General features: G+C 45.5%; 1 protein-coding gene and 1 long non-coding RNA gene across 4 annotated transcripts in view; one reads left to right on the top strand and one right to left on the bottom strand.

Moving 5' to 3' along the window:
• Positions 1-22846, bottom strand: part of PRR5L (proline rich 5 like) — a 144286-nt gene that overhangs the window by 103744 nt on the left and 17696 nt on the right. The window lies entirely within an intron of this gene.
• On the top strand, positions 2708-7938 carry LOC139074449 (uncharacterized). The gene is made up of 7 exons (XR_011524070.1): positions 2708-2966; positions 3181-3297; positions 3671-3809; positions 3924-4040; positions 7318-7500; positions 7612-7742; positions 7869-7938. It is a non-coding gene; the product is annotated as an uncharacterized lncRNA (long non-coding RNA).

Raw genomic sequence — 22846 nt, 5'->3', positions numbered from 1 at the left:
GATACTGTAACTATACATTAATGTTGTCACTTACTGTAAATGTACCATGGTTTTACTAAGAATAAATACTTGTTAACAATGACCTTGCCCTTGTCTCTCCTGGCAGAGGGTTGCTCAGAGTTCAGAGCTGGGGCAGAGCCCATTTAGGACCCAGAAGAGAATCCAGAGCAGATTCCCTGGCCTCTCAGAGGGAAAGGACCCCCGCTGTGCCAAAAGCTGTGCTGGGGCCGCCCACCGATCACCTCACCTGGGACCTGAGCCTGGCCCTGACCCTCACTGCCTGTGTGACCGGAGCAAGTACCGCCCTCGCTGGGCCTTAGTTTTCCTCTTCTGTCTGATCATGTCAAAGGGTTCCCGCTGGTTCAGAGCTCAGAGCTGCCAAGCTGGACAGAGGTGTTTGCGTGGACGGACAGAGCCTGATGGCAGGAGTGGGCCACCTGGCAGGGGCTCTGCCATCCTCCCTGAGCCCAGGACCCCCACGGGCCTGCTGTGGGAGCTGCCGGCAGGGTTGTCTTAATAGTTGTTTGCAAACCCTTGCCCAGCCCACGAGTTGTGGGGTCAGGGCTTCTCCCCACCCCGGGCCGGCCCGACGCGCAGGCCCCCGCAGCTGGCTCCGTGATGGCCACGCCACTGGCCCTGCCACGACCACCCCTGCCGCGCCCTATGCGCCAGGTGCAGCTTTGCTCAAGCAATAAGGGAGAGCAGCCCGCCCCACTCGCCTGCTGTTGTGCGGGAAATCAGCGGGTGGGCTTGTGTTTTCAGGGTGTCAACACGAGGCAACGCGGGGGCCAGGCACAGTCCCCCTGTGGCCCTCCCCCTCTAGGGCAGTGGCGTGGATCCCAGCGCCTCCACTGGGAGGGACCCGTGGCCGCTGTGAGGCCCAGCCCTCGCCACTGTCACCGCTGGCCATCCCCTCCTCCTGCACGCGGCGGCCGTGGCAGCGCCTGTCCCCAAGGTGACCGCGGCGGTGACAGCACAGCACGCAGAGTGGGGCCTGACGGACGGGCGGACTTGGGGGCACTTTACTATCTGTCCTCGGCTGCTGAGAAAGGAGTGTGGCTGGAGGTGTCCGGGTCGCAGGGACGAGGACACGGTGCCAGTTCAGACAACAGACTCCACGTGGACGCGGCCGCCGGAGCCTCTGGGCACACAGACCGGCCTTTCCAAATCTTCCAGTTTTGCAAAAGAAGCCAAAAATCCAGATTTTGTGTGACATCTTCTAATTTGTAAATGCCGACGATGAGTTTAAAAAACATTAAAAGCTGAGGTGGACACAACGAAACAAGTCAGTGGGCCTGACCCAGCGGGGCCTCCGGACCGCGGCCTCCACCAAGCCTGCACGTGTCCTGCAGAAAGGGTGGGACCAGAGCCTGCGGCCCCCCGAAATGCAGAGGGAGGGGGCTGGTTTTACCGCCTTGGGGGACCCGACCCCCTGGAGGACAGAGCGGGCAGTGCAGACCCGGACGGGAGCGGTGGGCCAGCAGTGCCCACCCGGCCGCACTCCGTGGGGAAAGGGCATCCTAGCCAGGCAAGCTTCCTGTCTGGCCAGGGTGGCAGGCAAGGTCCAGATAGGAGATGGCCACTTTAAATGGTGCTGCTAAATCTTGCCATCATGGGACCACCCTCACTTTCCAGTCACCCTCTCAGCATAGTGACTAAGACCTTCAGGATTCAAGCTGCCTGGATTAATTCCTGGCTCCACCTCTTACCAGCTGTGTGACGTTAAACAAGAAACCTAAGCTCTCTGTGCCTCGTTTTTATTTGTGAAAATTACTAGTGACTATCTCATCGCTGTCACAAGAAGGAAATGAAGTGACACATGTGAAAAGCTAGCATAGTACTGGCACACAGTAATTAGTAAATGCTATCAGGAAGATGAGTAATAACCATTCAAATAAATGTCAGCTCTTAATGCCCACAGAGCAATAGAAATGTATGAAGCACTTACTGTGTGCAAGCTTTGCGACCAGGCTCCTGGGGACAGTAGGAGTTTGAGGAGAGGCCCACGTCTTATTCACTGCTCACTCCCCCTCGGGGCAGCACGGGATGTGAGGGAGGCCAGTGAATACTCACTGAGTAAGGGGCCCCTGTCCTCAGGGAATCTGGAAGTCGGGGGGCGTGGGGCAGACAAGACCAAGTGTGTAAGAGATTAACAAAGAAAGGTCCCCGCCGTTCAGGGCATCAGAGCGGGGTGGCCCGAAGCAGGAGAGGGGGAGTCTGGATGTGTCAGATCCACGGTCCCTGCTGGAAGAGGTCCGTTTCAGAAGAAATCACCAGGATCCATGCAGTTGGGGACAGTCCCCTGGAAGCAAAGGTGTGGCTTAGATGTGAAACCAAGAGTCATTCCAAGAGGGCTGAATAAGCGCAGAGACGGCGACAGAGTACTGGGTGTGTTGGGGACAGTGAGCACGGGAACTGGATGGGGACAAAGTGTTCAGAACAGCTAGTAGGAGAAGGAAAGCTGGAGAGCTGAGCTGATACTTGATTGAAAAAGGCCTTCAATGCCAGGCTATGGTAGAGATTGCTAGATGTCTCCCCTTCGTATTTTTTAACAAAACATCTAATTTATTTGCCCAGAATGGACTCTACTTCTCAGTTTTACTGGTAGCTGAGCGACTAAGTTCTAATTTAGCTAAGATCAATGGGACTTAAGGGAAAGTCTTATGTGCAAATTCTGGAATGTTGACACAATGGCTGGAGTTTTAGCAGCCATCTTAGATCATGAGGCACAATTCTAAGACTGATGGCAGAGGAAGGAAGGAACCAAGCTCTCTGATAACTATACCAGCCTCAGATATCCTACCTCTGCATGGTTACACACAAGAGAAATAAATTATACAGTTTAAGTCACTGTTATTTGGGGTCTATTTTAACATGCAACCAAACCCAAACCTAATTTATACACAAGCCAAAGTCTTCATGCTTTATCCTGCGGCTGCAGGCAACCACTGGAAATTTATGAACACGCAAGTAACAAGATGGATATTTGATGTAAAGAGTACCATACAGAACAATCTAGCAGCAACTGTGCAATGGGCTTGCGAGGAGGAGAACCTAGAGGCTGGGAGCTCAGAGAGGAGGTTAGTGTGGTAATTTAGGCAAGGTGAATAAATGAGTGTGTTAGTCTGGGTTCTCCATAGAAACAGAAGGAATAGAATATGCATGTTCCTTATTACACAGATGATGAGAAATGAGTTTATGCAGTTATGGAGCTGAGCAGTGCTCAGATCTGCAGGTGACAAGCTGGAGACCCGGGAGAGCCGATGGCGTCGTTCCAGGCCACGTCTGAGTCCAAAGGTAGGAGGCCAGCGTCCCGGCGCAAAGGCAGTCAGGCAGGGAGGGAGTTTCCTCTGACTCAGCCCTGTTTGTTCTATTCAGACCTTCAAGTGGGGAGGGCAATCTGCTCCACTCAGTCTACGGGTTCAAATGCCAACCCCATCCAAAAAGCACCCGCACAGACCCACCCGGAACCACATTTGACCAAATGTCTGGGCACCTGTGGCCAGTCAAGTCCATGCATAAAGTTGACCATCACAAATGAGCACGTCCTGAAACCTGTTGTGAGGGAAAACCATCCTAAGAATTGAGATAAAAAAGTGAAAAAATACACAAAGCATAATATCCTTTGATAAGGTTGAAAAAACTTGTTGCTTCATCGGTCTAACTAAAGTTGACAGGCTTGGTGGCTCAGGCTGGACCAGAGAACATCCGACAGTCCAGGATCAGATCTAAAACGCAGGACTCCTCCTGACTTACTGCTGGGTCCACATCCCAGCTCCTTCCATTACCAGCGCTGCAACCTTGGGCAAGTTAGTCAACGCCTCTGTGCCGTGCTTTCTTCTTCATCTATATGACAATGGGGATAACGGTTTACGTCCTAGAGTTGCTGTAGGAACTATATGAGGTCATTCATTCACCCACAGATTGTTGTATTTATACCTGGTGTGTGCACCCCACTGTCCTGGGTGCCAGGAAGACAGGGGAAGACAGGGATGGACACAACCAGCAAGAATGGAGTTGCCTGTGTAGTGAGTAAGACAGTAAGTCAATGATGAAATGAGTTCATAATTGACGATTTCACAATTTCATATATAATATTTCATAATAATGATTTCATAATTTCAATGATGAAATAAGACAGTAAGTCAATGATGAAATGATGTCAATTTTCTAGGCCACAATTGCCATGTGGCCTAGAAAAGTGTGGGGCATGGTGTGTACCGCTGGTGGCATGCGAGAAGATTCTAAGTGGGGAGCAGATAACATTTTTAATTGCTTGTAGTAGCTGTATATTGACAACATATCTTAGAGGAATACTTGCTTTTCTATTGATGATAACGACATTTATTCATTCGACAAACATCCATTGAGTACCTACTAGGCACTCTATTAGGCCTGAGGGGATAGAACAAAGAGCAAAACAGAAAAATTCTTGACCTGCTAGAGCTGGCGTTATGAATTTTCTTTTACGGTTAATTTAGTTTGCCTTTCTAAGTAAATTTAAGTTTGAAAAATAGAACAGATCTCATTAAGTAAGCAATGCCTGGTTGGTAATCAGACATGCAGAAATGGCCAGGGTGGTACAAAATGAGCCACGCCTGGGATGCACTGGGCCCGAGGCCCCTCATTTAGCACCCAGAGGAAGAAGTTTCTAGACTGGCGCTCTTGCCAAGAAGCGCTTGCCACATCCTCACCACCACCTCCCTCCACTTCTGCGTACACTCTCAAGTTTCCTATTTATTTCTTTGACTATGTTTGGAGGTCTACACAAGATTGACTCAGAGTATTTCCACTTCAAAATTATAAGAAAACCCACTAATTGGCTTAGCTATGGCAAAGCTTTGTAAATCAAGGAAACTCTGGATAAGAAAATATTTATAAAGAAAAGTGGTTTTCACTTTTGCTTAATATACGGCTGACTAACTATGAGTTGTGCTCTGGAGAACCTGTTCGTCTGAATCTATTAATGTCCTGTAATTATCCTGTCAGAGCTCCCACTTAAGCAGACCGTGCTGTACCTGCATTCAAATAAATATCATGCGCTTGAGCACAATGTGTCCCGCCAGTAGATCGACAGCGCCCGCCTCGTGGTTAAACGAGCACCGTGAACACCTTGCAGCACGTTGCCGTCCTCCGCACGCCACTTCTGTTCCACCCTCAATGATTCAAGTTTCCCCCACACCGAAATGGGAGCTAATGAACAGCGACTTTGTTGCCACAAACTGGATTCATTTCACATCCCCCACACCTGCCACCCAAGCGGACGTATTCGTGGAAAGATGTCCCCTCGAAGCATAGACGGGACTGGAACGAACATTCGGGGAGGAGGCCAGAACAGAAGATCAGATGGATGCGGTTCAGCCTTCCAAAGCCGCCGCCTCGCAGGGGTGAAGGGCGAGGGGCTGCGGTGTGGGCAGCGCTCACGGAGCCTCCATCCCTGAGCAACCTGGTGCAGTCGGCAGCGCGGGGCACCGTGCCGTCGCCACGCTCTCGGGCATAAAAGCGTGTTTAGCTCCCGCCTTGTCGGGTGCTGGGTTAGACCCCGGCACACAGGCATGGACAAGAAGGGGCCTACAGTCCAGTGTGTGAGAAAGATGGACTCACATGTCACACATATACATGAGTCGAAACTGAGAAGCGCTGCCCGGGAAGGAAGCGAGAACCACCCCGGAGATCGATGGCCCAGGCCGAGGATGGAGTGTTGACGGGGCGGAGAGGGAGGGAAAGCGCTCCAGGCGGAGGGAGGTGGGGAGGTAAGGCCCTGTGGTGTGCTTGGTGTGCCCGGTGTGCCTGACGTACCTGGTACCTGGTGTGCTCGGTGTGCTCGGTGTGCCCAGTGTGCCCGGTGTGCTCAGTGCACCAAGGAGCTCGAGGCGGGACACACTGGCAGGAGAGCGCGGGTGGCGTCAGGCAGGGCGAGATCAGGCCAGGAGGCCACAGCAAGGAGCCTATTCGGACTTTATTCTGAGAGCTCTGGAAAGCCACCGAAAAGCTTTAAGCAGAGAGGGTAATATGATCAGACACACATTTTGAAAACGAGACAAATGGCAGTGTAAAAATTGTCTGCTAATTGTCCCTCAATATCTATCTTGCCCTTCCTCGATGGACATGTCACCATCTGGGATAACGATACGTTTCCCAGCCCTCTTTGCAACTCGGTATGCCCATGTGACTAAGTTTTCCCCCGTGGCAGATAAGCAGAATCCTCAGGTGGGAGGGGCTTCTGAGACCATATTTTAAGAGGCAAGTCGCTGTGCTCTTTGCCCTCTTCTTTGTCCCTTCCTCCGTCCTGCATCCGGGAAACCAGATGCTGCCATCTTGGGCCATGAGGAAGATGCCATGCATGGAGGAGCAACCAGAAAAAAGGATCCTGGATTCCTGACGTCGTGGAGAGATTTACCAGCCCTGGACAGCTCTGTCAACTTTTTAATTTACTCAGGCAGAATTTATATACATAGAAAAAGAAATGACAACTGCATCCGTTTAAAGTGTACAATTTGGTGTGTCCTGACAGTCATACACATCCGTGTAACTACCTGTCAACACAACCAAGAGTCATATCATTTCTGTCACCCCCCCAAAGATTTTCATGCCCTTCTGCAGTTCACTCTCCCTCTGCTCCCAGCAGGAGGCCTCCTGATCTGCGTGCTGTCACTACAGTGATGACAATTCTCATTTTCTAGAGCTTTACATAAATGCAATCATGGACTCTTTTGTGTCTAGCCTCTTTCGTTCAGCGTTAATTATTTTGAGGTTCGTCCATATTGTTGTATCAATAGTTTGTTCTTTTTACTGCTGAGCAGTATTCTATTTCATGAATGTAGCACATGTAATGTGCATTATATCAGGAACGTAGACAGTTTGTTTATAAGGACCGTGCGCCAACCGGTTGCGCCACTGGAGCTCCAACAGTTTGTTTAATCCATTCACCAGTTGATGGACATTTGGGTTGTTTACTTTTTAGGGGTTATTGTTCACAAGGCTGCTATGAGCATTTATGTACAAGTCTTTGTGTAGACATGTGATTCATTTCTCTGGGTAAACACCTAGGAATGGCTGGGCTGTGTGACAGACGTATGTTTAACTATATGAGAATCAGTCGGTTGTTCAAAGTGAGTGTAGCATTTTATATTCCCATGAGCAGAGAATGAGAATGCCAGTTGCTTGACATTTTTGCCAATACTTGGTATTGTGAGTCTTTTAAGTTTTAGATATTCTAATGGGTGTGCACTGGGCTCCCTGGATTTTTATATGAGAAAAAATTAACTTCTTAATTGTGTTTAAGCTATGTTATTTTGGATTTTCTTCCACTCCCAGCCAAAGCTAATCTCTCGAATACAGAAACCAAGAGGGAAAGCAGGAAGACCAGTTAGGAAACCCCTGTGTTTCAGGAGGAGACGGTGGTGGATTGAAGAGGGCGCAGGCAGTGGAGACGGAGGGAGATGGATGAGTTGACAAGGTCCTGAGGACATAATGGACTGAGGATCAGTAATGGATCAGGTATGAGGGTTCAGAGAATCACTCGGGTTACACAGCAGAGGAGCTGGGTCTCGGGCCCAGGCCCATTTCATGCCAGAGGACATACCAACCCCTGCTCTCTCCACCCCCCAGATGCCGAAGTCACACAGAGGACAACTGGCAACTTCTCCAGCTGCAGCTGAGGCAAGCCTGTGATTTTTGCTGCTTGGGCTGCTTGTGTCTTTGTTTTGCTGTGCAGGATAGTGTTTTTGGCAGGAGATGCGGTAAATATGCTGATGTTGGCATTCACAAGAATTTTGCATAATATTGTTGCTATTTTTGATAATCCTCGTGAAATTATTATTATTATTGATTTCTGTGTGTTCTTCCCCTTTTACCTCCAATTCCAGGGGGGAAGTAAAATCAAAGGACCTAAATAATAAGTAGACCTGATGCTAAAAACCAAACTAAGGGCTTTTGGTGAGTGATTTTTATTTCAAAACACAACGTAATAGGAAGACAAAGCTGCAGAGTCCCCTGAGGTAGGAGTGACGCCCAGTTCCCCACTTCCTAGCTGTGTGACCTTGTTCAAATTCCTTCATCCTGCCAAGCCTCAGTTTCCCAATCTGTAAAATGAGAAAAATAACCTTTGCTACGTTGTCACGTAAGGGTACATGGAGCAAAATGTTGTAGCGTGAAGGAATCCAGAATATTGCACCATGATGAGTCTTTCTTTCTGAACTCCCCTTATCTGCCTGAAAGAAGAGCTTCCCAAAAGAATTCACCTGTCACAAATGCCCTCTCTGGGAGCCTTGCAAACGGGAAAGGCTGGCTTCTATCACCAGAGATGAGACAGTGGCAGCAGGTTAAGAGGTCACCTCAACAGACATCGTCACAAAACTCTCATATCTCCCATCTGTTCTCCTAAGGGCCCACTTATCTTTCCTAAAAGTCATTTATTTTCCCATAAATGCCCTTCCCTCCTCCTCTTCCTCTGTTAAGATGGTATATAAGCCCCGTGATGGTTGATTCTAGCTATCAACTTGACTAGATCATGGGGTGCCCAGATATTTGGCTAAACGTTATTTCTGGGTGTGTCTGTGAGGGTGTTTCCAGCTGAGATTGGCATCTGAATGCATGGACTCAGGAAAGCAGATCGCCCCTCCCAACATGAGCAGGCATCACCCAATTCACCGAAGGCCTGAACAGAAGAAAAGACGAGGAAGGGAGAATTTGCCCCGTCGTCTGCCTGGCTGTTGAGCTGGGAAATTGGTCTTCCCCTGCCCTCAGGTTGGGACTTATACATCAGCTCCCCTGGTTTCCAGGCCTTAGGACTCAGACAGAATTACACCCCTGGTTTTCCTGAGTCTCCACCTTGCAGAGAAGTTGTGGGATTCCTCAGCCTCCATAATTGCTTGAGCCAATTCCTCATAATACATCTCTTTCTGTACATATATATATATATATGTATGTATATCTCCTTTATATGATATATATAAAACAAATCATATATATACATATATGGAATATATGTATATTCTATCAATTCTGTTTCCCTAAAGAACCCTGACAAATATAAGCTCAAAATTCTAAACACTTCTTTGAGTCACATTTTCCTGTGAACTCTTGCATATGTCTGTGAATCAAAATCTGTCTTTTCTCATTTTAAGTTGAAGGTTAATTAATGTGTGAAGCTGGCCGAGACTGAATGCATTTATTATAAGGTCTTTAAATGACTTTTTAATATCAATAGTTTACCAACACAAAACAAAACTGGGTGCTCTGTCTCTTCAGAGGACAGGTTTTTGCATCTTCAGTCTGCTCTTAATAAAAGATTGTAAATGGTTTTTCTTTACCTTTTGAGGAATCCACCTCTGAAACAAAGATTCTGCGTCTTATCAGAATAATTTCCTGTGCTTTCTACTGTCCTTATCATGTCTTTGATTATTTAAGAAAACCAAGTCTTCTTGTGATCTTTATTTAATCAGGTGTTCAAACTTTTTGACATTTTTGACATCTTCCAAAAGCAAATTCTAAGTGAAATCTTCTTGACCTTGAGTTGAGTTTGAGATTTTCCAGAGGGCCCCCGGAAAATCCCAAAGGATTTGTTCTCTCACCTTGTAAAAAGAGAGGTTACGCTAATTAGGTTTGATAGGCTAAGTTGCATGGGAAACACTGTCAAGAAGAGACTCATAACCTTCCTCAGCTTATATTTGTGTGGGTATTTGTTACTAATATAAGTATTTCAGAAATTATTTAATGCTTCTAGAAATCTGTCAATGTCCTTCTTTTCTATGATATATCCTGGTATAATGTTACCAGTCATAATTCCAGGTATCATCTTAAAATGCTGTATTCACAGAGACAACCAAATTTCCATGTCAATTGCGTTATAATGAACTCTCACCAGATCTATAACCACAGCCATTTTAAGCCTTTTGTCATTCACACGCAGTTGTTGTTTTACTCTGATGCATTCGTGAAAGTTCTTTCAATCTGCTACAGGCCGAAGTGTTTCATCATCAACAAAAGGGACCATCTCAGAGACCCAGGGAAGGGACTATGACAGGGACTCTTGGAGACATGCTTATGATGACATTGCCTAAAGAATTGTCAGATCATACTACAGGGCTGAGTCAGGATTTCCAGAACTAATGGAGACGCTGATGGGTTCTTGAAACTGTTAATTCAAGATCAAGTAGAATAAGAATTAACTACATGGGATTGAATGAACTGATGGAGAATGGTTATAATTTTTATGGTCTTTTTGTTTGGAACATTGTTGGTTCTTTAATGTTCCATTTCTGGATATAAGGAACCCCTTTCTCTTTTCTTTTAAGAAGCTGTCTTTAACTGACAGCCATTAGTAGGTTATATTTTTGTAAACAGAAATGAAACATTAATCTTTTTCTCCCTACCTGAGCCCTCCAGAATTTGGAAACTCTTAGATTGAGTATTCTTGTTTTCATGGCAATGTTTCATAGTTATTTGCATAAGGTAAATAACAATTTGTTCTCCTTGTAACAGGAAATAATGAGAAATATTGGTTTTACTATCATGGCTTTGACTGAAATGCCATGTTCGAGAATGATGTACAGAGAATCAGATATTACCAGACAGTTTTAAGGAATGAAGATTGACTTTATGGGGCCATTGTTTACAAAGCCCTCTTAGAAAACCCAGCCTGGTACTTGGATTACAGGGTTCCCAGCCTTCCTGGTGAGTAAGAAAAGTCACTTCCAGGCAGGTCTAGGAACCTTAGGATAGTTTGGAACCTCAAGAAGAGAAGAATTCACTCAAATCTATAGGTACTGCAAGCAAAGTCTGATGGCAAGTTCTTGGCCTGGCTTCTTATCCTTGAGAGGCTTTTAAAAGTCTAGTCTAACATCCCTTATCAAAGTGACAGCAAAGCAAAATTTAAAACACCTGTGTGGTTGGTTACCATTTCTGCTGTGCTCATACAAATGAGCAGGCCAAATTTAATGAGACTAGACTGATTTTGTAAACAAGAGTAATCTCACTTTGATTATCTTTGTTCAAAATGGAGATGATTGTAGAAGGAAATTTTATGTTTCAGTGAAAAATAATCCACCCTTCTGGGTATCAGATTCTAGTTCTGCTCATTGTCTTTGAGCTCTTTTCACTTCATCACAAACTGGACCCTGCCATTTTATGCATTTTGTCAGTAATTGATGCTTCCAGTTTTTCTTACCCTCCTGACTTGTCATCACTGAGAACTGAAAATGTCCTTTCCCCAAAGCCCTGCAAATTGAAGTTAGATGACTTGGTATAACTTCAAAGTTGTGTGGTTTATCACAACAGTGTGGGCCACTCAGAAAGTTCACCAGAACACCTGCCTCTTCCAAATTCCTCTCTGGGGAATAACCACAATCAACACTGCCACTATCATCCTTGCTCCACCACCTAAAGACATTTCAAGCTCAACGTCTAGAAATCTTTTTGACTGATTGCGCTGTGGACTCCCTAAACAAAACGAAACAAAACAAGCCAGCAACTGGGTTTATAATTTGCTCCAACCACTAATCTTTGTTTTTCTTTTGTTTCCCTAGAATTAAATGCCTGATTCCTTGCACCATACAAAGGCCTAACCTCAGTGGCACCCTACGTCTACCTGTGCCACCATCTCCTGAAGTGAGACACTTATAACTGGGCTAACCTATTCCCTGGACCAAGAGACTAGTTCAGTGGGATATGGGTCAATAAGATAACAAGGCAACTTGTCTGTAAACTTCTAGAGAAGCCTCAGAGGGGGCCAATGAAGGGATCCAGAATATACCACTGTGAAGAGTCTTTTTTTCTGAACCCTCTTTATCTGCCAAAAATCAGAGCCTCCCAAAAGAATTCAGCTGTCGCAAATCTCCTCCCCAGGAGTTTCACAAACAGGGAAGATTGACTCGCATCACCAGAGACAAGAAATTGACACGGGGATAGGAAATAATCCAAACAGACATTGTCACAAAACGACCATATCTCCCATCTATCCTAGTGCCCTTCTCCTCCTCCCTTCCTCTGTTAAGATGATTTATAAGGCCTAAATTCTAACCATCTCCTTGAGTCATGTTTTCTGTGAACTCTTGCATACATACGTGAATAAAAAATCTGTCTTCTCTCTTGCTAATCTTTTGTCAGTTTAATTTGCAGATCTCCAAACAGTGAATGTAAGAGGTAGATGAAAAGTCTTTCCTCTTCAACAGACTAAATAAAACAGAGATTGCCTTGCAGGTGGTGTTCAACTGAGAGCTACCTGTATTACAATAATTCTTCTGTTTGCCCAAAGGACCTAGGTGGGCACAGAGCCAGAAAATTCACTAAGTAAATGAAATATCTTTCCCACTCCACTTTGGCTTATGTCTTAAAGACTTCGTACCACCTTTATATTTTATCTCTTACTGGCCTGTAGGGGAATTCAGCAGATGAAGATAACAGAGTTTTATTTTTACTGCCCTAACTACTCAAGATTTTAACAACCACTTACCTTGACGTTTAATTGGGTCCTTAAGAATGGTTTAGATTCTTTAAATACTCACTATCTTTCCAGGGGACATTTAAAAAGTCATTTCAAGAGCTTAGCCACTTTAACTGAACTAGTGTAGTGAGACCTGTGCCATCTGCCACCTGGTGAGATTAGGAACAGGGAGGAGCATATTAAGGACACCTCAGGGATGCAGGGAGTCAAATGAGGAATGCGGTACCCACTATAGGACCAAGCCAGGGTCTACAAATAAGTGCAATTTGGGGGAAAAGAGAGAGGAGGCAATTGTTAGAGATTAAAAGAGAGTTAAGAGATGGATCAATCAAATGAAATGTTGGTTTGGATCTTGCTTCCAATGAGCCACACTTAAAGAAAATTTTTTTAATTTGGCAAAATTGAGTGGATTGTTGTTATATTTAGTTGCATGTGTGATGTTCATTTGTTTTTTGTTTTTGTCCTTATCTACTGGAGATACACACTAAAGTATTTATGGATGAAAAGCTGTAGCATCTACAATTTACTTTAAATTATACCAGGAAAGAAAAAATGGTGTATACTGGAGGGGGCGGGGGGATGTGGATTAAATGAGATCAGCAAAACGATGATGATTAAAGATATGGGAGCGGTCATACTACTGTCTTAATTTTGTATGTTTGAGATTTTAAATAATGAAAAGTAAAACAGCACACATCATTGCTGGTAGTGTAAGTGAATACAAATTTTTTGGAAAACAATTTGGAATACACATCAAAAATAATAAAAATGTTTGCCTCTTAAAAAAAAACCTCAGCATTTTTGCAAACTTCAAGAACTGACTTTTAGGAATCCATCCTAAGGAAATAATCCCAGATATATGTAAAGATCACTAAAAGGATATTTGTCCCAGACAGAATTATGATGTCAGAACGTGGAAAATACCATAGTGACTGTCAATGATGGTTATGACGGTTTCATCACAACGACTATCATAAGTTAAGTAACTTAGAGTGAAGGAACATGTTGGTGCATTACGCCATCATGAAAAACGGTGTTGCCAGAGAATACTTACTGACATAAAAAATGTTCACAATAGGTAAAAAAAATTAGTAACTAAACAATTGGTACTCTATAATCAGATTTTGATTTTATTAAAAGAGAATGAAAAGATATATCTCTAAAGTCAATAATGATTTTCTCTAAATAGTGAGAATGTGCATGACTTACTCTTACTGTTCAGTTTCTGTATCTTCTAAAGTTGAGAGAGAAACATATATTTGTTTTCAGGCAAATTAAAAAAGGATAGGTTAAGAAGACTTTTAATGCCAAATATCACATTTTACAAACTCAAAAGGCTCTATTTTTTTCTTAGAATTTTTTGAGTGACAACACACTTGAAGTAATGCACACCAATTTTAAATCTCAACTTGATGAATTTTTAGAAATGTACCCACCCGTGTAACCACTACCCAGACCAAGACATAGAACATTGCAGCACCTTATAAGGTTCCCTCATACACGTTCTAGTCTACTGCTCTCCCCTTAGAAGTAACCATTGTTTTGACTTCTATAAAGATGGACAAGTTTGTGCTGTCCTTGGACATCATATAAATGGAACTATGCAGTATACACGCTTTTGTATCTGGCTTCTGTAATGCAACACAATATCTGTGATTTATCTATATTCTTGTGTGTTCCCGGATTCCACTATATAAATACACCATAATTTATTTACCTATTATCTTGTTGTTGGAGCAATGGGGATGTTTCAAGTTATTGACTATTAGGAATAATTCTTCTATGAACTTTATTTTTCAAGTCTTTTTGTGGACATATGCAACCACTTCTCTTGGGTATCTACCTAGACGTGAAATAACTGGTTAACTTTAGTAATAACTGCCAAACAGTTTTCCAAAGTGGTTGTGCCATTTTGTATTCCCACCAACAATGGATGAGACTTTCAGTTGCTCCACAGCCTGGCCACCATGTGATGTCATCAGTCTTTTTAATTTTAGCCCAAATAATTGTTGTTAGACGTTCTCCAAATGCCTAACAGATTGATAGCTAATGATGCTGGATTAGCTAGGACCCTTTGAAGTGCAAGTGACAGAAAGTAAGGCCAAATAGTATGAGCAAAAACAGGAACTGACTGGTTCACAAGGCTTGGAAGTCCATGCAGATAGCTTAGTGCTTCCCAGCTCTTTCACCTCATGGTAGAGGTAGAAAATGACAACACGTATGGAGCAGATGGCGGCAATCCTAAACCGAGTTGCCTCTGGTTGCATTCGGAGGCCGCCTGCCCACCCCAGCCCAGCCTGGCCACCCGAGAGGCTGAGGAGGACGCCTATCTCGGGACACCTACAAGCCTGCTGCCTCCGGTGCCCTGGTTGGGAAGCCCTCACATAGGTCATGGGGAGCACAATAAACAAGCATTATGGGGACCAGGCCAAGAGGTCAGAACTGGGGCTCAGTAACGCCAGAACTCAGGCCCGACCAGGCCATCTCTCATCTCTGTGTATCTCTTTATTTTGGCTTTACTGTTTCTCCATAGGCTGGGGGCAGTGACCACCCAGAATCACAGCTCAGACCACTTGCTGTGCAAGAGAATGGGAAATGTAGGAGCTGTGGCTGTGGCTGCTGTCACAAAGTACCAAAGAACGGGGCTTAAATGACAGAAACCTGTTCTCCCACAGTTCTGGAGGCCACAAGCCTGAGAGCAAGGTGTCCGCAAGGACAGACTCTCTCTGAAGGCTCTGGGGAGAGTCTGTCCCTCGTCTTTGTCTGTCTTCTGGCGTTGCCGGCAACCTTGGTGTTTCTCGACTTATAGCATCACTTCAGTCTCTGCTTCCGTCCTCACATGGCGTTCTCCTGTGCATCTCTGTGTCTCTCCTCTTCTGATAAGGTCACTGGTCATATTGGATTAGGGCCCAGCTAACCAAGTGTCGCTTCATCTCAGTTTGATTATATCTGCAAAGGCCCCGTTTCCAAATAAGATCACATTCACAGGCAGCAGGGGTAAGGACATCTCTCTTGGGGGACACAATTCAACCGACAAGAGGAGAGCTACTCTCCCTCCGAGTCCTAACAGCCGGGAAGTCCTGTTGCCGGCCATATGTCCAGTCCTTCGGTCACCCGGTCCCGAGGATGCAGCCACACACTCACCCCCATGATGAGGCCGGAGCTGTGTGGTACGCAGCAGTGATTTGACTGTCAGTGCTCAAAGAGCACACGGAGTAGAGAAGGAATTCCCCAAAGAAACCAGAAGAAATGGTCTGACCAAAGTGCTAGGCAGGTGAAAACCAAAGCTGCCACAGGTCATTCTAAACCATTAAGTTAAATTATTCCATTTTCTAGGGTTATATTTATTACCAATTTGTTTTAAGAGGTTCTTCAAGAATTTATTTGGGGTATATTGGTGTAGGCATTTTCCTGAGATACTTTTTAAAAATAGATACCCAAATTACTGGTAACACCTGCTTTAAAACTTTTCTAGAGTAAAATTGTCAGGCACATGGGAGATTTCCCGACTGTGGAGAGAATCTCATGGATAAAATGGTTGTCTTAACCTCCGAGGCAAAGCCACTGTAGGCTCACTTCAAAGAATGTCTTTGGAACAATTATGAGCTATAGACATGCACCAAATTGTTACGAACAGCTACTCTGAGGAGCGGTCTTGGATGTTGGTGGTTATGGGCTGTTATGGGCTGAACTGTGTCCCCCCAAAATTCGTATGCTGAAGTTCTAACCCTCAATACCTCAGAATGTGACGGTGTTTGGAGACAGGGCCTTAAAAGAGGTGATTAAGTGGGCTGGCCCCATGGCCGAGTGGTTAACTTCGCTCACTCCGCTGCAGGCGGCCCAGTGTTTCATTGGTTCGAATCCTGGGCACGGACATGGCACTGCTCATCAAACCATGCTGAGGCGGCATCCCACATGCCACAACTAGAGGAACCCACAATGAAGAATATACAACTATGTACCGGGGGCCTTTGGGGAGAGAAAGGAAAAAATAAAATCTTTAAAAAAAAAAAAAGAGGTGATTAAGGTAAAATGAGATCATGTGGGTGGGCGCCAATCCAACATGACTCCTGTTCTTGTAAAAAGAGGAGATGAGGACCAAGCCCGCAGAGGGAAGACAACGTGAAGACACAGGGAGAAGATGTCCATCTACCAGCCAAGGAAGGCAGGGGCCTTGGGAGGAACCAGCCGGCCAGGCTGGGTCTCGGGCTGTCAGCCTCTAGAAGTGTGAGGAAATAAGTTTCCGGGCTGAAGCCTCCAGTCTGGGGTACTCTGTAGGCAGCCCTGGCCCGGCAGATGAACACAAGACTTGGAACCAGCACAGAGGATTCCGACAGGATCCAAGGCGTGGCCCGCGTGACCTCAGCTGGGGCCTCTGGGCGCGGGGCTTCCCTGGGGCGTGCCTCGTGCACTGTCGGCCACGCTGTGCACTCGGCATCAGACATGGTAAGAGGACGTCGAGCACAGTCTTGATGCCCAACCTCTGTGGGCACAGCTTCCTTCAGGAATGAGCTCACGACCTAATCTGGGCAAGCGAGGCTTGAAAAGACGTTTCCTAGAGGCTCGCAGGAAAGACACTTCCTTGCTTTTCGGAGAGAGGCTGTTCTTCTTTCGACAGGATGTGGAAGATGAAGCAGGTCCCCCCTGGATCTATTGGCAACCATCTATGGCCATGAGCTGAGACCATTTTACCATGAAATGGTCCCCGCAGAAGGCAGAGTGTAGACAGAGGAAGACAGCAATCATTGGTGGCATCGCTGAGTGCTTCACTGAGCCTTAGATGACTTGGCAATTACATGAGCCAATAAATGCCCTTTCTGCATAAATCCGTTACCGTAACCGAAAGCATCCTACTGTAACAGTTGGAAAATCAAATACTTTTTTTAATGGGCATGTATTACTTTTACAATTTCAGAGAAATAACTAAAAGCAACCAACAGTGTCACAATTCAAAGAATGACTTTTGAAAAAGTCCATAATAAGCGCAGTAAATAATAGGAGGAGTTTTCTATCAGGACCCTGTTTCTAAAAACCAAGTGAAATCACTACAAGGAATTATAATAAACAATTCCCCTTCACAGGTTATCTGCTGTGGGCCGGGTGCTAAGCATGTTACGTGCAGTCTCTCAGTTAATCCACACGACAGTCGCAGGAAGAGGGCTCTGTAAATAGCCCCACCCTACAGACGAGGAAACAAAGACGCCGAGAGATTCGATAATCTGCTCCACGTTACAGGAAGAAAACTGCTCCACAAGGATCGAGCCCGCCTGCTGCTCTGACTCCAGAGCCGCGCTCTAAACCGGCGCACACACTGCCTTCCCGGGATGCAGCATCCAATTCCCATCCCCACACCAATTTCCAGGGCGGGGCCAGTAACACGAGGAAGGTCATACTCACAGACATCGAGCAACACGAGGGAGGTCCCACAGCTAGTGACGATGCCGAGAGGTGAACCACTGGGCACAGAGTATTGAGTCTTAGAGACCGACAGGCGAGATCATTGATACAAGGAAAAAACTTAGCACTCCAAGGGCCCATACGGATTCCTGGTTCATCATCTTCATTTTGTTCTTGAAGAGCTAAGGCCCAGAGAAGTTTCATATCTTGCTCAGGGCAACACAGCATTTTAGTTGAAGAAGGACAAATACGATGGAGGTGTTCTGTCGATGAGCGCTTTTTTCTAACACGCCAAACTGCTTTTGCTGAGCCGCATGTCTAGGGCGCCTGCTGAGTGTGCTCGCTTTGGGAGCTTTTCCCTGTCTTAATGGAGTAGACCCAGGTCCCGGTGCCTCTTCCCCTGATAACAGCCCCCTAATCTCCCTAGAGAAAGAACCCCTTCCCCACGGCTGCCTGGGGCCTCGGAAGGTCTGGTGACCGCCTCCCCCACCCCCGGACATGTGGCCTGAGCTGGAACAATGGGAGTCTGTCTCCTGGGAACTTGAATTTTGGCTACTCTTCATTTTGATAATAAATCTCTGTTTTCCTTTAAGGAATTCAGGGTCCATTTCTGTTGTCCATGACCCGAGAGCCTGTGCCAGTTAAGGCTTTTTCAGTTACTCATATTAGAAAACCCAAGCCAAAAATGCTTAAGCAAAAGAGGGGAATTTAGTGCTTTAGAGGAGGGATCTGTAAACTACTGCTCTGGGCCAAATCCTGCCCACCACCTGCCTTTGTAAACAGTTTTATCGGAACGCAGCTCTGGTTTACGTATAGCTTTTATAGCTATAAGAGCTTCTACGGCTTTTATGCTGCAACAGCAGAGATGAGTAGCTGTGACAGAAACAGTATGGCCTACAAAGCCCAAAACTTTACTATCTGGCCCTTTATGGGGAAAAGTTGGCCATCCTCTAACTTAAATAGATTCAGAGTCAGGTGTGGTTTGATCCAGGGGCTCAGTGACCTTTCCAAAGCCCAGGCCTTCCATCTCTCAGCTCCTGTCCGCTTTGTTCCATGTGTTCTCTTGCTTCTTGGAATGCCTCTCTCCTTGAGGTTGCAGCCCAAGCAGGGACAACAGCTTCATCCCCTCCACAAACAAATAAAAGTCTTGGGTCAGACACTCATTGGCCCACATCAGCCTTTTGCTGTGGTCAGAGGGACAGAACGTAATGATTGGTTTAAATCAATCAGGATTCAACCCATGGAGCTGAGAGTAGGGTAAACCAGGATTCAGGGTGGGGGGGAACCCTGAATTGCCACATTTGCTGAATTCCCTAGTGTAAATATTTCTACCATGGCCGACTTCAAGCCACTGAGAAGTTGCTGAACGCAAAGCTGGGCAGACACAGAGCGGCACCGTTTGACAGGATCTCCACCCAGACACCACAGACAGGAGGCTTCTCCAGGCAGAGACAGTCACAAATGCAGTGGAAATATTAGGAAGTGATTAACTTTGAGTGTTTATTTCCTTGGCTCTTAGTATGTTATTGAGCTGCACGTTTACATATTTAATTTTTAGTAATGCCGTGTTTGACCACTGACTTACACTTAGCAGTCAGCTCTCCCTCGCCAGCTCCAGCACAGCCTGGCATTGAACTTGCCCAAACCATTATGGGGGCTTCTTTTACCAGAATAAAAATAGATATGAGATGGCAAAAAAACAAAACAGACAAAACCCCACACAAGCATCCACTATGAAACACTAACTGATAAGCCAGGTCAGACGGGATCAGCCTGTGGTTTTAAGGAAATGAAATATTTATCCCCATGGGTGAATGGGACCGTGGTGCTAAGCAGCAGTCAGGCCCGAGAGGCTGGAGATCTGTGGGCTCGTCCAGGCTGCCCATGACCATGAACCCTCAAGGACCCCATCGAGCATCCATGTACCCTGACTTCAGACGAGCCCCCAAAGTGGGTGAAGGAACCCGTCATGTTATCCTGACAGCTGATCCAGACCCTCCATGGAAATAATCAGGCCACTTAGGAGGGCCAGACTCCGAGGAAATGTAAAGGCATCATCTCATGGCTGTCCAGAGAAGTATTAAACGCTGTTCCCATGGAACCTAATTCATTGATAGTGCATATGGTCTCTGGGAGCACTATTATTAAGAAAAGTAATAAATGTCTTAGATCTCTGCAATGCTTGACAGCTCGAAGGACAGTCCTAGGCACCATCTGGCTTTGGCCTCACCTCTCTCTCTGGAGTGGACACCATCTCCACTTTACAAATGCGAAATGGCCATAGCTGGTAACTGACTGAGCTGTGCCTGTAATTCTAGTTTTCTGAATCCAAACTCTTCCCAATCTACAAGCTATAATTCCATAAATGACAGGCTCTTGCCTTAGGACGTGTCCACATGCCACAGGTCAAAGCTAAAGAATTGAATTTGCCACAAGAAAAAATACCAACGTAACAGAGGCTTCTGTTTAGGCATTTATTTTCACAGCTAATGAGTCCATTAATATATTTTGCATTAATTAGATATATTAGGGCATAAAATGGTGTAGGTAAATTTGGCTCTGTCACTTGACTTGCGAAGTGGTGGATTTCAACACTCTTAGGTATGCATAATATAGGGGTTCAAATTTCGGCTTCTAGAGACAGGCTGCCAAGATTTGAATCCCAGCTCTACCATTACTTGCTGGGGGACATTGGGCAAGTTGCTTAACCTCTCTGTGGCTTAATTTACACATCTGTAAAATGGGGATAATAATGGTGTTCAACTCATAAGGTTGTTTGAAGATTAAATGAAAAAATATATGAAAAATGCCTAGAACAGTGTCTGGCACATGGTAAGCCCTGGTTAGATGTCAGTGGTTAGTACTATTATCACAGTCAACGCCATGACCTTCATCATCATTACTGAGGCCCAGCCAAAACTTTACTTTGCATGAATATTAGCTCCAGAAGTTGAACTTTGAATGGAAACACTGCATTTGGGATTTATTTGTGCCATGGTCTTTAGTGGTAAAAATACCGCACATTCATATCCACGTATTTTTTATATTGTCCAAAACCTTTTTGAAAATATTTTCTCATTTATTCCTCCAATAACAAGAGGGCTGGAATCACCTTCACACTGGACAGATAAGGACGCTGAGACCCGGAAGGGTCGGATAACTTAATCAGTGACATTGGAGCCAGAATCCAGCAGGGTCTCCTGACCCAGCAGCTACCAGAGGAAGGTGCACGTAGTCAGCCTTCGATCCCAAGTCGCACGGCTGTTCTTTGTTCTCAAAGCTGCCCTGACGGTCCAGGCCCCCCGGCGAGGTACCACGGCCACCATCCAATGCCCCGGGTGTCACCACCCCGCCTGCTGTTGGAGACGCCACTCCTCCCCAGCGCGGGACCAACTCCACGCCCAGCTGCACGGCGGATGCTCATTGCCTCTTACAGTCAGCCCGCCTTAGATGCTCGCATGTGTTTGGGCGAGGCCTGGGCACGGGACCCAGTTTGGGCCAATGAGAGGTTGTGAATCCTAGGTCTTCAGCAGGACACATTAGAAGAGATGACTGTGTTCCTGTGTCCCGTGTGGGATAGGCAGCTACTGCTGCTTTAGTTATTGCTCTCATGACGGGGCAGAGGGACATGAGCAGGGTATGGGGGTGTACTGTGCGTATAAGCAAAGAGTGAAGTCAACAGTGATGACGCAGAGTGAAGACAGGGAGAAAATCCCAACCCTGGATGATGTCATTCGAGCTGCTGGAAAAAGGCCACCCGAGGCCAGCACCCACTCTAGACTTTTCAACTATGAGAGTCATACACTTCTTTTATCACTGAAACCTCCCAGCTGAGTTTTTCAGTCACTTGCAAACGAGAGTTCTGTCTGATACGACGAGGCTTCCAATACGACCTAAAGAGAACCCTGAAAAGAGGAGAGATTTAGGCTGGACTAGCTCTGTAATCTTGACATGGGATATATACTGTTCACAGCGCTTGCTCCCACTTCTAAATTTCCTTTATTCCCTTTATTTCATACAGCACCTATTCAGAAGTTAATAATCCATGTTATTTCCCATCAGGAGAAGAAAAAATAGTAGTGGGTATTAAGTGCTTCTGTTATAACAAAAAAAGAAAAAGGAAGAAGAAAAATGTTGCTATGTGATTTGGACTATTAGAGCCTTTCTAGTAAAAAATTGGGGAAATTCAAGGAAATCAGCTCTGAACAGGCTAAGCTCCCATGAACCCCTTATTTTGTTACATTTGAGTCTCGGACATTTGCTACCAAATTTAAACATTCTTTTCCACCTATTCCCTCCATCTTCCTTCACTCCCTGGATTCCGTGACCCTCTTCATTCCAGATACCCAGGACCTCCTCTGGCTATGCTGCATGGTTGCTCAAACCTCTGTCTCACTAAACCACTTCACCTCGCCCCTGAAATCCTGTCCCAGTGTAGGTTCCTGCCTCCAAAACTTGCACCCTCAATGTACGTAATGATTCATAGCTGATGGCTGCGCCACACGTCCACAACCATCCTTTTCAGGTATGTTGACAATGAACACAAATGAACACCAACTGGTTGGGCTTCATGGATTCATCAAATCTCAAGATTGGAATAAAATTAGCTAGCTTCTAATCTAGTGGTTCTAACTGGTGTGTATTGAGCCATGGGGTGTAAACAGTACCAAATAATTCACTTAAATCATTGAACTTAAAAAAATAAAACAAAGATTGACAAATACAACCTTATTAAAATCAGGGATATCTACTTATCAGAAAACATCTGTGACAGTAAAAGTTCTCATATCCAAACTATGTAAAGAACTTCTACAAACCAGTAAGAAAACTTGGTACTTGAACAGGCTCTTCCCAGAAGAGGATATTCAAATGGCTAATAAGCATACGAAAAAGTACACGACGAACTCATGACTCACTTGGAAGACACCAGTGAAAACCACCAGAAACCAGAACGATAAATAGCTGGAACTCTCATAACACTGTTGGTGAGAATGCAAAGAGGTA

This window comes from Equus przewalskii, chromosome 11 (genome assembly GCF_037783145.1).
Source record: "Equus przewalskii isolate Varuska chromosome 11, EquPr2, whole genome shotgun sequence".
NCBI classification, from domain to species: domain Eukaryota; kingdom Metazoa; phylum Chordata; class Mammalia; order Perissodactyla; family Equidae; genus Equus; species Equus przewalskii.
Note: the sequence above shows the minus strand (reverse complement) of the source record. Positions and strands in the feature narration are given on the sequence as shown.